General features: G+C 41.8%; 1 protein-coding gene across 1 annotated transcript in view; it reads right to left on the bottom strand.

The window, feature by feature from the left end:
* Positions 1–684: 684 nt before the first annotated feature.
* The window catches only part of SMPX (small muscle protein X-linked), a 45,242-nt gene continuing 34,011 nt past the window's right edge, over positions 685–11,915 (bottom strand). The window contains exon 5 of the mRNA XM_024569937.4: positions 685–1,117. The gene's annotated coding sequence lies outside the window, so the exon portion shown is untranslated. The remainder of the gene's footprint in view (positions 1,118–11,915) is intronic.

The following is an 11,915-nucleotide window of genomic DNA, read 5'->3' as shown; positions in this document are numbered from 1 at the left end:
AAAGCTAAAGACTCATTGTTGCTTGGGATATTTAGAAGTACATCTGATTTATTTTAATGGCAGTCACTGAGTAAAGGATAAAAGTCATAGTGTTGGGGTCTTTGTATACCAGGTAGGGGACACACTTGTGTTTAAAATACTGTGATCCTGAGAACCTAGTCCCTCAAATCTTCATCATGTGAAGTTGCCTGGTTATCTGAGAAGATCAGAAGACTCTAGAGGAGCATGGGTGATTCCTTTTGGTTAATGACCATGTTGGCCATTGACTAAGTTTAATAGAGACTCTCCATTTTAGCAGCAGAAGACACGGTTCATTTTTCTTAGGACAACTAAGGTATGATCTGTCTCTTTTGTTCTAATCCCTCAGCTTTATTTTATTGTACCTTGTGATGAACTCTATATCCCATCTGGGCAGAGGGAATTTCTGAGCCTCTATGGCATTAAAATGCAGTCACCATAAAGGTTATCCTTGGAGGAGGAATATCAATGATGCCCGGTTCCTCAGGCAATAGTTAACTTCATTTGCAGTGATTGATCAGCTCTAGTTTTACCTATAGTACCCAATAATTCAGAGTGAGCAGCCCCCTTAGGCAATGTGAGGTTTGTTTGGCTCTGATATTTTATTTCTCTCCATGTGGGGGAATATGTAGCTCTCTAAAGATATAAAAATTAATTTAGTCTTGATTCATATTTTACATTTACTTGCATATTTATTTGAACTCATAAAAAGATTATTGACATAATTTAGAAGGTGAAGAGCTAAAATACATTCCAAATAATGACCAAAATAGTGCGGGAAGTAGCTTAGAGAGCTTCCAAAATCACTTTTATGCATATTGCCATATCCCTCTTCATAAAATCATATCCCTTCTCAAAACTACACCTTCCAAGATGTGAATTCTTGAACTACCTGTTCTGCAAGGTGCCAAACATGAAGATAAATTAAAGTAAGAAGGGCAGCCACTAGAAGGAAGAGATATAAATGTACAAACAGGACATTTCTGCTAGAGTCTCAGGCATTCAGGAGGTTCATAATCTTCATACAAATATATAAAATTTTTAGTGAGCTATTTTCATTATAATCCATTGTCTTCCTCTTCAATTCTTCACATCAGACCTGCAAAAGAGAATCCAAAGGGAGCATTACTTTAATTTTCATGAGATATTTTTAGGGGCAGCTTGTAAATCAGTATGATAGGTACAAGTCAAAATCAAACTTGGACATTTCATGTCTCAATTTCATGAATGTAAAATGAACTATGAGTAAAAAGTGTGAACATGAACTCTGGCTCTATTGATTTAGGTAATTCCCAACTAAATGAGGACGGCATCCTTCTGAAGGATTAGAGTATGATGCTCACCTTATTTTTATGACTTGCAAGACATTCGGTGCATGTGATCAATTTGCAATCATGGCTCCAGTTCTCCACCCCTCCCTGTATTCAGCCCCATGGCCATGACACTTTTTAGTATCCTGCTATTGTGGGTGGGGATAATCCCTCATCTCTTGAGTTTGGCCATGTGACTTGTTCAGCCAACAGAATGAATCCAGAGTGATGTTGTGCCAGTGCTGAGCCTAAGCCTCAAGAGGTATCACATGTTTTTGTTTATTGTTTTGTGCCTCTGCCATTTCCATGTGCAGGGTATGCCCAGGTTTGCCTGCCAATCCCAGAAAAAGGACAAGAAACATGTGGGGCAGAGCCACCCTGGCTAACGCGTGTCCCAACCAAGCCCCATCTAGCCCAGAGCCCCCCCAGCTGCCACAGATGCATAAGTGATCTCAGTCTAGACCAGCCAAGCCCCAAACATATGAGCCAGAATAAGAAATGTTTTTGTTCTAAGTGATTGGATTTGAGGGTGGTTGGCTATGCAGCAATAGCTAATTAGTATGCCATTTCTTTTAAAAGCTCTGATAATCAGGGATCATTGGACATTATTTACACATTTGTTTTCCCTTTTCACTTGGTGTCTATTCATTGTGTGTGATTCCTTATGTGAATGGGTTGAACCTTTTGTAAGAAATGGAATTCTCACATTTCTTTATTACAAATGGCTGAAGAAAGAAAACTCCACCAACGGGTTACCCCTACTGGGGCAGACACTGTGGCATGGCTCTCTCCATGTCCACCCACAGTACCCTTTTCCCTTGCTCTTTAGTACAAAGACTGGTCACCAAATACTAGTCTTTGGTACTGGTCTTCCCAGACTCTCTTATAGCTAGGGCAGAATGGGATTCAGTTTTGGCCACTGAGCCCTGAGGAGCATTCTACAGCGAAGGTCTTTTAGAAAGCTTTGCTGTCCTGTGTATTTCTTTAGGTATTACAAAGCCCATTGTGTCATTCGGCAGCATTGCTGTGATGTAGTTTGTGTTATACTCATTGTTGAGGTGAAACACATAGAGGTTCAAAAAGCAAAGTGAGTAGCTCAAAGTCGCATTGCTGGTAAGTAGAAAAGCTAGGATTTGAACTCAGGTGCCCTAACTCAGGCTCCTTCCACTCCACTAACAGGGAAGGCTTGGATGATTCTCAAACTAGAAAGAAAAGAAAGTATTAATGATTGCAGAACTGAAAAACATTATCACCAGCAGTCAGCACAGACTCTTATATTTCTCTAGCATTTTTTTTTAGAAACTCAATTTTTACTCCATGCCAGTCACCAAGAGGAAGCAAGATACCACCTCCTTCCCAGTCCAGAATTTCCGAGTGGAATGCATTTTATTAAACAGCAACTCCACAGCCTCTTTCCAGCCCACCATGTGGGCCTGTCTCTGACAACTTTCTCTCATACACCCTGCACTGAGTTTACTGGTCAGTTGCTGCTTCTGTAACATGACAAGAACCTTCAGGCCTCTCCCTGTTTGCTTATAACTTTTGACTAAGATCTCCTCCATGATGCATTGTAATTATTTGCCCATATGCACAATCTCTTTCCTTCATAGCTTTCCTGATATAGCTGTCCCACCACTAGGCTGTGACCTTCTGAAGGGTGTGAACATGTCCTATTCATTTTTACATTGCTTATCATAGCACCTGACACAAAGCAGGGGCCTGAGGGCTGATGAGTTGGACCACTGGAGAAGTGAGAATAGGACAAGAACTGGAGTTGGAGTTACAGCCAAATCCACATTCTCCAATGTGAGGCAGCAGGAATGAGCAAGGGGCTACTGATGCAGTAAATCAGGAGTGTTGATTTGATGTGCTACATCCCCATGGTGCTGTCAGGTCTGCCCTAGGCCCCAGCCATAGCCCCATCATGGCTATGTGTGTGCTCAAGCTATTTTATTACTATGGCCACTGTCCTGGGTGACATATGGCCAGTGTTGGGCTAAGTGAGAGGCCAAGACAAGCTGCCCTTGAAGCCAAGACATTCCGTCAGCTTCTCTGAGCAGCAGGGGAGGGGTGATGATTCATTGCAAATTGTCACTTAAGCATGTTCTATGAGGTGTAATTTTTCTCCGAGAAGTGACCAGACTGTGAAGCACCATCTGCAGCTCAGAAGTGGGAACCATTTCTATAACAGCTTTGATATGGACTTTCACCACCACACATCTACCCCAGGGAGTAAATTTATGGCTATACTGAGAAATTTAGGATGAGCCAGTCCCAATGACTTTTCAGCAACTGTTTAAAAGCCCTAAGATGTTCCTTGTGATTGCTTCAGCTTGTTGATCTCTTTGACTTTGAGACAGTTTTGAAAACATAGAGAAACCTTTGTCCAGTTTGCCCGGACCACTGAGGTGGCCGTATTATTCAGAAAAAAACAAAGGCATGGAATTCTTGATGCCATACTGGCCTAAGGGAACAGTGCTCTTCCCATTTGCTCACTGGGCCTGTGAGCCAAGGGAAGCCTGGGAACCTGGCTGAAGAGGGGGATGCTGGGACAGTGCCATCAGCCTGTGCTCTGCGTGAGGATGGAGGAACAGCTAGCTGATGGTGATGTTGCCAGTTTTGAATATCTGCTATGTGCCAGGCATGCCACCACTGACTTTACACTGTTATCTCATTTAATCTACAAAGTGAACCCGAGTCTTCTTTGTAGAAGGAGCCAGGCAGGAGGTAGCAGAGGGAATTGAGGAGTCACTGCAGTTACTTTCTGCAGACCACCCTGCACCCACCCCCTCCAGCTCCCCTGTCCCTCCCAGGTCCCAGTAAAATTCCAGAGGGCCCAACAACCTTGGACACAGGACACTGCTGATGGATAAGGTCACAGAGGGTCCTTCCAGAAGTGCAAAGTCCCCCAGAGGACTAGTATTTCTCTCCTTGGCCTTGTGGGACTCTGTGTGTACTCAGATTGGTTGTATGTTACTGAAATACAAGAATCCAGGAATCCAGAGACCTGGGTCAGGGCTCAAATTTAGAAACAGGAACAATGGGAAGGGATCCAGAGCTAAAATTGCTCAGGCTGGAAAGCTCACTTGTTTGTCGGGTTGTTGGAATGCAAGTGTGTTGGGCAGTATCCCAGGCCACACTGCTGTGCTGCCTAGACACCAGCTGTCAGCTATTCTCCTGTGTCCTGTTCTCCCATAGGGGACATTTGTGAGATTGAAGGGGAATGCAAGGCACCCTGCTGAAAAGTCATTCTCCAGGTATACCAGACACCAAACAAAAAGACATAGAAGCCCCACTTCTACTTTGGGAAAGGCTCACATCGGCTGGTGCAGGGGTGATATACCCAATACCTGCCTATGTTACCCTAAGTCTAGGCTGAGGAGCATGTGATGTTTATGCCTTGCCATGACCCATTTATAGCTGGGTTACTCATAGTTGCCATGGCCCCGCATACATCATTTAGGAAATAGACTCCACTCAACACTTGTCTGCATTTGGTCCTTCCACCAGACTCTCGGGGGCAGTGCAATAATTATTTCCTATTATGTGGTGCTAAATCATAGAGCTATAAACACAGTGACACTTAAAAGTAGTTGAGGAAAAGGTCATGCCTCATGTTCTGTCCAGTTCCATATGCAACGGCCGGCCATGCACCCAGAGCAGACCGGTTGAAGCTTTGGAGTCTGTTAGAGGGCATTTGGAGAGCCCCCTAGTTTATGAAGTACATTCACACACATTGTCCCATGCACTCGTCATGACCACATGATGAGGAAAGCAGAGCAAGCTACAAATAAGGCTCCTATGGAACCTCACCCACCAAGGTCAGAAGACAGGAAGTACACAGCTGGAATTGCACCCAGGCAACTCCAAACTTAGAACTCTTTCTGGTATCCCAAATAGCCACTCAGAAAGTAAAAGGAAGAAAACTCTAAGTAAAAACTTTAAACACTTTTACTTAAACTATAAAGCATCCCCCCAAATTGGCTTTTATGCACAGGAAGCCTTTCAGTGGCTAACATAAAAATTGAAATGTTTCAACCAATACCTACTAAAAGCAGGAAAGGTGTGAGAGTCACAAAGACCAGGACTTTGCGGGGAGGGGATTCTGCACCTAAAATCAAGATTCAAGTAGTGTTATGTGCTGGGCATGGAGAATTTAACTCACTTTAAGGCAAAGGCAAGTGGCATGTCCAAGTTAAATTTCATTAAAATAAGTTCAAAAGGGGTTTTAATTCTATTGTATTGAGAATTTGTTGTATTGGATATTAAGGCAGAGCTGGGGGCCGGTGGCTGAGACATTGAATTTGGGGAGATCTTGTTGGAGAAAGGGGCATAATCAAGACCATTGACAGATTCTGGTTTTGTGGTCAATTTCTCTCCATCCGTCAGAGCACAGAGCTCCCTGTTTCTCAAGGGGCCGTTGGCTTCCCTTGGGGAAACGCTGACCCAAGACTTCCCTAGCAAAGCAAAGCTGAATAACACCCAGAGGTAGACAAAGTGACAAATAAAGTTCTCAAAGGTTCTGAAGATAGTGAAACCCATCTATGTTGCTTAGGCCTGTGCATTCGAGGCCTAAAGACGATGGTGCTTAGATAAAAAATGCCCAGCTTCCTCTTAAATCTGTCTAGCAACTGTCTGTGGCAGCCAAGGGTTCTGGAACATCCAAGTAGAAAACAAATCCCTTGATATAAAGTTAACAGAACCTATGAAACAAATGTAGGCCTCCTGTCTCTCTCTCCAATAAGGCATCCTGGAAAGCATATTGTCATGGTGATCACCTTACAGCCGATTGACTTGGCTCATTTGTTTGGTTTTATAGTAACAATGATGGTAGTGAGTAACCCAAAGACTCAGAATCCAATAAAAACCTGGCATCAGGCAATGGTATAACTAACTATAAAGCCTTATAATATTCCAAAATAGTAAAGCTATTTTCAAAGATGAATGGAACTAGAGCTTTAGTATTGCTCTTCATTTTAGAAATTTGGAAATTAACGTCCAGAGGGTTGAGCCACTTGTCCAAGGTCACATAGCTAGTTAATGGTTGGTCCACGATTTAAAGCTTGTCTGGAGCTCTTTCCCTTACACTAAATTCTTTCAACACTTGCATAAAGCAGGCACAAGTAATCTGTGCATATTGACGGGACATTAGAGTCACCTTGCATGAACAACTGATACAGTGAAATATATCTGTAGTGTGTCAATAATTTGACTTAACATTCTTGTAATTGAGCTAATGAATACCAAAATTTAATTTTTAAAAATGTCATGTCTTCCCCAACTTTACCAAGGGTTCTTTTTAGTATTTATAGAATAAAATGCACAAATCTTAAGTGAACAGCTAGATGAATTTTTTTCATCTGTGTATACTTATATAAAGCTTTTATTTTTACATAGCTCTTAAATACTACTGTATATGCCAGCATATCCTCAAGGTTTTGTTTGTTTGTTTAAGAAAAACTAGTTCCAAGAGATGACAAAACAAGTTTTGCTTTTGAAGGAAGGGGAGGGGAGGGGAGGGGGAAATAAACTACCCATGGTCAGATCAGTTGAGAAATACTGGGTTAAGCAAAAATAAACTGTTTTCTTTAGGGTTCCTCAAAGTTTTAAATATCCAAATGCATATTGTGTATTGGGTGTGGGGATGATACCATGTAGAATTTTCAAAATTTAGTCGATTAGCCCTGGCCTGGCTCAACGGATTGAGTGCTGGCCTGCAAATCAAAAGGTTGCTGGTTTCACTATCTTCAAAAGTCAGGGCACATGCCTGGGTTGCAGGCTAGGTCCCCACTGGGGGGCGTGTGAGAGGCAACCACACATTGATGTTTCCCTCCCTCTCTTCCTCCCTTCCCCTCTCTCTAAAAATAAATAAATAAAATATTTTTTTAAATGTGTTCAATCGCTGAACCATTTTCCAGTATTCTACTGTTTGTATTATTTTTCATTTATCATTCATTATATCACAAATTGTCTGTTTTATCAGATGGATACACCAGAGTTTACTTTAATCAAATCTTTTTATTGGCCACTTAGGTTCTTAATCAATTGTGCTATCATAAATGAACAGAACTTTTCCACATGAACATTTTCTTTAGAATGGCTTCTTCCAAGGCTTATGTAGGTTGGGCCTTTCTCCATTTACAAAGCGCCATGCCCTCATCATCCAGGCCAACATAGCACCTGCTATACAATGGACACTCAATATCTGTTGAGAGAATGAGCAAGTATCTGTTTCATATCATCTTCCCACTCATCTCTGAATTTTATAAGAGGAAAATTGATAAGTCTGTTTCATTGAGCATCCCTTTGATTACTAGTGAGGCTGTACATTTTCTCATGCTTCTGTACTAATTACACATCCACTTTTGAGAATTGTGAGCTCATTTCCTTTATCTGTTTATCTATTAAGGTGTTAGTGTTTTGCTTCCCAATTTTCATGGGCTCTTTAACATAATTGTACATTTCATGCAAACCAATTTTCTTGATAGAGTTTTCTATTTAATGTATTTTCAAGTACAGAATTATTTTTAACTGCTTAAGTTGTGGGATGATTTTGATAGCTCTTACTTCTTTAAAATGCTATCTGGGAAAGCTTAATCAATGACTTCATTTTTTCCCCACATCATTCCAACCATTATTTTAAAACTTAGTTATAGCCAAATGTTAACTTTTGAAGACATTATTAAAGAACGTTAATTTTATCATCTTCAAAGTGATAGCAGGTTGCCCTGGGCAGGTAGCTCAGTTAGTTGCTTAGAGCATTATCCTGATACGCCAAGGTTATAGGTTCGATCCCTGATCAAGGCACGTACAAGAATCAACTCCTCTTTTCTTCTCCTTATTCTTCTCTCTCTTCTCCCTCTTCTTCCTCTTCCTCTTCCTCCTCTTCTTCTTTTTCTTCCTCAACCACCTCCTCCTCCTCTTCTTCTCTCTCCTCTCTCACAAATCAATAAATTTTTAAAAAGTGATAGCAGATCAAAAAAGAAGGATGTTCATGGAAAGGAAAGAAGCATCACTTTGAAAATGTGGACTCTTGTTTATAGGCTATTGTAAATCACACTCGATGTTGTGGGGTATTTTTTAACCACCCAGAACAGGAGCTCAAATTGGCTGCACATTAGAATCACTTAGGGAGTTTTTAGAACTCCCAAGGCCCAGGCTGCCCCAAACCAATGACATCATAGTCTCTGGCTCTGGGATCAGTATTTTTCTTAATCAGTATTCTTTTTGAAACTTCCCCCAGGCCTTTGATGTGCAGTCACAGTTGAGAACCACTGACCTAGAAGCAAGAACTTGTCAGATGTCTTGTTAAACTGCAGATTCTGACTCAGGAGGTCAGGGGTAGGCATGGGGTTGTGCATTTCTAGCAAACTTGCAAAAGGATGCTGTTGTTGATCCATGGACCATGCTTTGAGGATCAAGGGTTCAGAGCAGTGGTTCTCAGTGGGGAGCAATAAGTGACATTTTTACCCACTGGTGGACATTTGGCAGTATCTGGAGATATTTTTTTGTTATCACAACCAGGAAGAGAGGATGCCACTAGCATCTTCTGCATAGGGACTAGGGTTGCTCTAAGCATCCTACAGTAGTACCCAGGATAGCCCCACCCCAAAGAGTTATCTGGCCCAAATGTCTATAGTGCTGAGGTTGAGAAATGTTTCTGTGAAAGAAAATGATTCCAAACCCTAGCTGGGACAGCTGTGTGTTCTGGTGTGAGGAATGGACCCTTCTGGGAAGCATTTCTCATAGAACATATGAGTCATTTTCTGATCAGCTTTAATGAGATGAAGATTCCCTTCTGGGAAATTAGATTTACCTGCCTCACTAAATAAGCCTTGTTACAGAGTTTAATGACCACATGTACCTGGCCTACCAATGTTACCTAGCCACATTTATTTCCTATTCTAAGTTTTTGAACTGGCCTTTTGAAGCTTCTTTAAGCAACTTTGAAATAAGGCTTCAGCATGTTCTTATGATCAATTCATCAGAGAAATTGCTATAATACCCTTTGCCATGCCAGTCTCCAGGCTGCTGCGTAGGTGGGACTCTGTCTATACATTCAAGTAACGTTACTGAGTGTCTGCTGTGGAAACACTTTAGTACAGACTCTGCCTTCAGATCACAGCTCTCCTGCTTCCTAGCTGTGTCACCTGCGGCAAGTGTTCTTCTGAAGTATAGGAAAATAATAGTATCAGGCTCACAGGATTGTTGTGAGGATAACATATTAAAGCATTTAGTAAGACGCCTCCTACACAGTAAATACTCAATAAATGTGCATTTATTATTACTATTATTCTGAGACAAAGACCCCCCAAAACCTTATAAATCAACATATCCCTTTGTCCCCCTCTGCCTTCCAAGCAAAATTCAGTCTTTGTCATCTGGGTCTCATGCTGATGATTAGTGGAGCTCTAAATGGGTGGAGAGAAGCATTGAAAGGAGTAAATGTAGTCAAAATTACAGAAGAAAGAAGGGCTGGGGCCATCAGCAGATAACTGGCTTTGGGGGAAAGAATACAGAAAGATTTGGGCTGTGTTTCAGATGAGGAAATCTTGGGCTGATATCAAGAGACTTTTTAGGTAGTTTTACTGAGTATTGTACAATGTATATATCTCTTACATAAAGATTTACATTCCTTTCTGTACCATATTTGGCTATCAATTTGTTTCTTTTATGTGAGGTTCTGCTTAAATCGTCTTAAAGGTGGAAACCAGATGCCTGATATTATTTTGGCTGCATTAGATGCCAGAAAATGTTTTAGGCACTGTGGACATACTAGTGAACAAGTTATCCCCCTTCCTGGGACTGAACGTCTAGAAGGAAAGGCAGACAATAAAATAAGTGATGACAATCCACTCCTCCATGGTGATAGGTACTGCTGTGGTGGGACAGACACAGGAAGCTTCCACTTTAAGGGGCTGTGGAAAAGCTTTTCAGAAATAGTGTTAAAAGTGAGACCTGAATGATGGGTAGGAGTTAGCCAGCTAATGGGCAGGGGAGGAGAAATTGGAAAATAATATTCTGAGCATGTGTAAAAGCCTGGCGTCAGCATGGCACCTCCATGAACTGGGAGAAGTTAACTAGGGTAGGAGCAAGGAATGCCCTGGGTGGGGAGAAATGTAAGATGGGAACAAACTGGTGATTCTGAGCCCATTAATGCAGGCCCTAAGGGTAGTGGGGAGCCACTGAAGGATGCTCAGCAGGGCAGTGACATTATCACTTCTGTGTTTTTTCTTTTTTTGAAAGATCTGTTGACTTTCAGGCTCTGGCAACTAAAAAACAAGAAGAAAAGGCTTTGAGGAGTGAGGTGCACAAGTCATTTTGACAGCTTTGGGCCATTAATGCTCCAATTGTTCAGTGAGGTCACCTGTGTGACAGCAACAAGAATAGTGGATAAATGGAGTTTACAAACCTTTCAAGATGAGCAGAGGGGTCAAACATTAGAAATTCATAGCACGTGGCCAAGGGCTGTTGCCTGAGGACTAAGAGAGGAGGCCCTTCAACCATTAGCAAAGGTCCAGGGGCTCCTCACGGAAGCACTGTAGCTCTGGATCTTAAACTACCATCAGAGACTTAGGAAAATTTCCACAGGCCACACAAGCATTACTTGGAGAACTAAATACAAGACAAATCACAAGTGACCACAGACTGCTGGGTGGGCAGTGGGAACTCATACTGTTTTCACCTGTCAATTTGCAGTACTTTGTGGATCAGGAAGATATGAGCTTAAATAAAGCATAAATGGACAGTCTGTCCAATTTCATGGCTTAATTTATTGAACAAGTGAAGTAAACCTTGGGAGGGAGATGGATCTATTACTAACGATTTAACCATTAATAAAGCTCTGCTATAAATGGAACTCAAGAGAGAAGTTAGCTTGTCAGAGGGCAAAGGAGTGGGCCCCATTAGACAAAATAGGTCAGGCAGGGAGAATGTCATCCTATCTCCTGACTGGTTACATTGATCAGAGGTGACAGGCATTGTCATTTTCTAACTGATTGAAAAGAGAAAGAGAATATGCAAGGGGTTTCTTTCTTGTTGTTGCCTTTCTCAGAAGATAGCTGTTTCAGAGAGGATCCTGAAAAGAAAAGAACTGATGATATTTATCATAGTTTTGAATTCTGTGCTTAAAAATCTTTGTGTGGGCCCTGGCTGGTGTGGCTCAGTAGATTGAGTGCCGGCCTGTGAACCAAAGGGTCGCTGGTTTGATTCCCAGTCAGGCCATATGCCTGGGTTGCAGGCCAGATCCGCAATAGGGGGCATGCGAGGGGCAACACACAGTGATATTTCTCTCCCTCCTTTTCCTTCTGTCTAAAAATAAATAAAATAAAATAAAATCTTTGTGTGGGTGTGCCCATGTGTGCTTGTATGTGTGTTTTCAGAAACACAAAAACAACTCTATGCTTCTCATAGGGAGCTCCTGTGGCTGGATCTCACTGTCTTTCATTTGGGATTAATGAGACAGCAAGTTCTGAGGAGGGTGGCCCTTGCATTGGTTTGATTTTAGGTGATACTCTTTTTTTCCCTTGGTTTGTGTTTTCTTTTTTCTTGTGATTCTTGTTTTCACCCTCACAACAAGCCAGGGAG

The sequence above is a fragment of the Desmodus rotundus genome, chromosome X, assembly GCF_022682495.2.
Source record: "Desmodus rotundus isolate HL8 chromosome X, HLdesRot8A.1, whole genome shotgun sequence".
NCBI classification, from domain to species: Eukaryota; Metazoa; Chordata; class Mammalia; order Chiroptera; family Phyllostomidae; genus Desmodus; species Desmodus rotundus.
Note: the sequence above shows the minus strand (reverse complement) of the source record. Positions and strands in the feature narration are given on the sequence as shown.